We start from the raw sequence: 5,588 nt of genomic DNA on the forward strand, positions 1-5,588 counted from the left end.
GGCTTTATACTCTACTTAGGGCTTTTATCCCTGTCTTGAGTGAATAATGGATTGAGAGATGGAGTGGCTAGTCTTTTTCTCCATCCCCATTCCTAATCTTCCCAGCAGAAAAAGATCTACTTAGGATAAAAGCTCAGTAGGCAAAAGTTTGTATAACTTTTCAGAAGGTTAATAAGGATACAATAAGAAGGCATTAGCTTGCATCAGATACCATATTTGCTAGCATTTGATCTCAGACTTCTCAGCCTTCAGAACTATGAAAAATGAATTCCTATTATTTATGAATTACCCAATCTGTCCCACTTGGTTATAGTAGCAGAATTGGATCAAAACACTACCTTCATTAAGAGAAAGTGAATTGTGTCTTAAAATCATGACAATTACCTAATATAGACTAGTGAGGATATGCAATTATTTGTTATTGAAAAATTTGAAATACAGTTAAGTGCTTTTTCCACTTGGAGTAATATTTGTGGAGAACTTCAGTGGAACGAAAGAGGAAAATTCCTAGAGTTTGTGCATATTAACATTTGTTATTAAAACCCAATGATTTACACCGTCTCAGGGCTGATCCGCGGTAGACGTTTGCAGGGCGGCTGACCGGCAGTCTGTGGGCACACACCGCCTCCTGGGGAAGCCTGCGTCGGCTGTGCAGCTGATTGCTTCGGTCTCGTCGCCATGTCCACCAATGAGAATGCCAACTCACCGGCCGCCCGGCTCCACAGATTCAAGAACAAGGGGAAGGACAGCACCGAAATGAGACGGCGCCGAATAGAAGTGAACGTGGAGCTGAGGAAGGCCAAGAAGGATGACCAGATGCTGAAGAGGAGGAACGTGAGCTCCTTTCCCGACGATGCGACTTCGCCGCTGCAGGAAAACCGCAACAACCAGGGCACTGTACATTGGTCTGTTGATGACATTGTCAAAGGCATAACCAGCAACAATTTGGAAAGCCAGCTCCAAGCTACCCAAGCTGCTAGGAAACTGCTTTCCAGGGAAAAACAGCCCCCTATAGACAACATAATCCGGGCTGGTTTGATTCCAAAATTTGTGTCCTTCTTGGGCAGAACTGATTGTAGCCCCATTCAGTTTGAATCTGCCTGGGCGCTCACTAACATTGCTTCTGGGACCTCAGAACAAACTAAGGCGGTGGTGGATGGAGGTGCCATCCCAGCATTCATTTCCCTGTTGGCATCTCCCCATGCTCACATCAGCGAACAAGCTGTATGGGCTCTAGGGAACATTGCAGGTGATGGTTCAGTTTTCCGAGATTTGGTTATCAAGTATGGTGCAATTGACCCACTGTTGGCTCTTCTGGCTGTTCCTGATATGTCCTCTTTGGCCTGCGGTTACTTACGTAATCTGACATGGACACTTTCAAACCTTTGTCGCAACAAGAATCCTGCACCCCCATTAGATGCCGTTGAGCAGATTCTTCCTACTTTAGTTCGTCTCCTGCATCACGATGATCCGGAAGTGTTAGCAGATACCTGCTGGGCGATTTCCTATCTCACTGATGGTCCAAATGAGCGGATTGAAATGGTTGTGAAGACAGGAGTTGTGCCGCAACTCGTGAAGCTTCTAGGAGCTAATGATTTGCCAATTGTGACTCCTGCGCTAAGAGCCATAGGGAATATTGTCACAGGGACAGATGAACAGACACAGGTTGTGATAGATGCGGGAGCACTTGCCGTCTTTCCCAGCCTGCTGACTAACCCCAAAACTAACATCCAGAAGGAGGCCACGTGGACAATGTCAAACATCACAGCTGGGCGTCAGGACCAGATACAGCAAGTTGTGAATCACGGATTGGTCCCGTTCCTTGTTGGTGTTCTCTCTAAGGCAGACTTTAAGACACAAAAAGAAGCAGTATGGGCTGTAACCAACTATACAAGTGGCGGAACAGTTGAACAGATTGTGTACCTTGTTCGCTGTGGTATAATAGAACCGTTGATGAACCTCTTGACTGCAAAGGACACCAAAATTATTCTGGTTATTCTGGATGCCATTTCAAATATCTTCCAGGCTGCTGAGAAATTAGGTGAAACTGAGAAACTTAGTATAATGATTGAAGAATGTGGAGGCTTGGGTAAAATTGAAGCTCTTCAAAACCATGGAAATGAATCCGTGTATAGGGCTTCATTAAACTTGATTGAGAAGTACTTCTCCATAGAGGAAGAGGAAGATCAGAATGTTGCGCCAGAGACCACCTCTGAAGGCTACACCTTCCAAGTGCAGGATGGGGCGCCGGGCGCCTTTCACTTCTGATCGCACTGCTGAGGCACCAGTCGTTTTGTTGTTTGTCTTACTGTTTCTCTACTAAGACCTTTTTTTAAATGTGGTTTGTTATTGTAGCACTTTTACAACAAAACTATACTTGGAACTATACAGTTCCAAACTGTACATACTGTATGAAGCTTGTCCTCTGGGTTTCTTACTTCTGTGGAATTTCGTATCTTACAGTGTCCTGTAAATAAAGATAAAATTCCACCCAAAAAAAAAAAAACCCCAATGATTTGGGCTGGCACCTTGGCTCAATAGGCTAATCCTCCTCCTGCGGCACCAGCACACCAGGTTCTAGTCCCAATCAGGGTGCCGGGTTCTGTCCTGGTTGCTCCTCTTGGGGGGGTGAACCAACGGAAAAAGGAAGACCTTTCTCTCTCTCTCTCTCTCTCTCTCTCACTGTCCACTCTGCTTGTCAAAAAGAAAAAAAAGAAGAAAAAAGCCAATGATTTTACAATATTAATGATATGAATCTTATAAATTAATATAACAGCATCCTTCCGTGAAAGATATGCTCACTTTAATTTTTATTTTAGATATAATAAAATTATATTTATTTATTGAAAGGTAAAGAGAAGGAGGGAGAGAGAGAGGAGGAGGGGCCAAGAGACAGAGAGAGAGGGTGAGAGAGAGGTAGAAGGCAGACAGAGAGCTCCCATCTACTCCTTTATTCTGTAAATGCCCACTATGAGCCCCTGTTAGGGTGGGCTGAAGCCAGGACCTGGGAGCTCAATCCAAGCCTCCCACACTGATGGCAGGAATCCACTTACTTTAGTCATTGCTGCCTCCCAGAGTTTGCATTGGCAGGAAGCTGGAGTCAGGAGTCAAAGATGTGTACCTAGCCAAGCACTCCAAGCACTGGAAAAGCTTTCCTTTGTATTTCCTCAATACTGAAAAGTTCCATGTTTTCATTCATCTTTTATAAGATTAAAGATATTTAAATGTTGATTTTTTTCACTTACACTGTTTGCTGGGTTCCTATTTAGTTTTACTGTGATGTATACAGCAGGATGACTGGATCTATGGGATTTGGGAGCATTGTAACTACAAATGCAAACGAGACTAAGTGGAAAGTGACCCTGTCATGAAGGACTTAGGACGTGAAGTATCATTAACGAAAATGTAGAAGACAATCAAATGTAAAGTGCATGTGGATGCAGATGAAAGGAATAGCTGACTTCTATAATTCTTCAAACAAATAAGAAATGATGCTCAAATTTTGAAAGAAATGCAAAAAAGCAATACACTACTGATTTGCTTTGTACTCTGGCTGTTACCAAGCTGTCAGTTTAACATTAATCATTTAATAATACACTACAAGATTATTTATATAATAAATTCATTATTTTCAACAGTAAACTGTCAATTCCTTTTTTTTGAGTGCATGATCTTGGTACCAGAACTCAATAAGGTACAAAAATAAAAATTGATTGTCAGAGAGTTACAAAATAAAAGTTGTTTCTCTTATTTTCTTTAATTTGGAAGACAGAGAGAAAGGAACAAACAGAGAAGCAAGTGGAGAGAAATCTCCCATCTACTGGTTCACTCCCTAAATGCCTGCACAGCCAGGCCTGGGCCATGCTACAGCCAGGAAGCCAGAGCTCCACCTGTGTCCTCCACATAGGTGGCCCAGGTCCAAGTACTTAAGTCATTGCCTGTGCCTCCCAGGGTGCACCATCAGCAGGAAACTGCATTTGAAGTGGAGCTGGGGCTTGACTCTAGTCTCTCCAATGTGGGTTCTGGAGTTCCAAATGTCTACTTAATTGCTTCGCCACATGCCTTCCTACTATTACCTTTATCCCCCTACCACCCATATTTTTCGAAACTATTTTTGTTATTATATTAATCCCAACTATTTAATTTCAGATGACTTCCACTTCTGCCTTATACTTATTAATAGATAATTGTGCTTTTGTATAGTCAATGTGAAGATAAAAATGGATTTTTTTAGTATTTCTTTTTTTTTTTTTTTTTTTTTTTTTTTTTTGACAGGCAGAGTGGACAGTGAGAGAGAGAGACAGAGAGAGAAAGGTCTTCCTTTGCCGTTGGTTCACCCTCCAATGGCCGCCGCTGCAGCCGGCGCACCGCGCTGATCCTGGCAGGAGCCAGGAGCCAGGTGCTTTTCCTGGTCTCCCATGGGGTGCAGGGCCCAAGCACCTGGGCCATCCTCCACTGCACTCCCTGGCCATAGCAGAGAGCTGGCCTGGAAGAGGGGCAACCGGGACAGAATCCGGCGCCCCAACCGGGACTAGAACCCGGTGTGCCGGCGCCGCAAGGTGGAGGATTAGCCTATTGAGCCACGGCGCCGGCCATAGTATTTCTTAATATTCAGAAGCAGATATAGAATTCAGAGTTATGTAATATGATCAGTGGTATGACTTATTCTCATTATATTTTGGGAAACAGAATGAGAGTATACACAAAAGCTAAAAATAACAATGTATGTGAAACACATTTTTAATAAGCACAATTAGTTTAACTGCTACCTTTCTTGATAATGAGATTTATCAAAGTAATTATCAGGGGATAATAACCAATTTGATCTTTATAGTTTTCAGGAAAGTAATTTCACTTAGAAAAATTTAGTTGTTACATTATGTATGCAATACAAAAACAATTCAGAAATATTGAAATTATTTTGCATAATAAAATTACTCTCTGATGGTATTATGGTACTATATAAAAAGTTTTTCCCAAAAGTTGCTCTAAAAATACTTTCAACCAAAACTTATGAATCACAAATAATGAAGAAAGATGAAAGATGACTGTTTTAACCATCTTGCATTTGAGACAGAGAAATTATACAGTAAACATCAAAGAAATTGAGACTCACTATTGAATAGGAATTTCCCAGTTCACATTGCTGATTATACTTCAAGTAACAGCCACAAAGTGTTTCTTGTAATTTAAATCATAGTCACAATTTATAAGCTATCTTCTGGATGATTTTGTTTAAAGTCAACTACAAGAAAGGAAATAAAAAAAGAATGGAGAATTTTTTATAACATGAAGAAAAATTCGCACAATAAAAGTTAGCAAGAAAGAAGATCTTTCTTTTCTAAAAGATCTGACTTTTCTACTATAAGGCCTACATACTTTAAATGGCACATTCTGTATCTAATAAACACAGATATTCATTTCTTCCCACTTTGTCTAGGACAACTTAAATGCAATAGAGACAGAGTTATTACTTGAACTAGAGAAACCTCATATTCCAAGTTATTAAGTTTAAATGTCAGGGATGTTCTTGCTAAAGCTCTGTTGTTAGGATTAATTGCAATATCTCCCTGTCTGTTTCATCTTTC

At 41.1% G+C, this 5,588-nt stretch overlaps 1 pseudogene; it reads left to right on the forward strand.

The window, feature by feature from the left end:
* Positions 1–559: 559 nt before the first annotated feature.
* On the forward strand, positions 560–2,373 carry LOC100359310 (importin subunit alpha-1 pseudogene; annotated as a pseudogene).
* Positions 2,374–5,588: the final 3,215 nt, after the last annotated feature.

This window comes from Oryctolagus cuniculus, chromosome 11 (genome assembly GCF_964237555.1).
Source record: "Oryctolagus cuniculus chromosome 11, mOryCun1.1, whole genome shotgun sequence".
Taxonomy (NCBI): Eukaryota; Metazoa; Chordata; class Mammalia; order Lagomorpha; family Leporidae; genus Oryctolagus; species Oryctolagus cuniculus.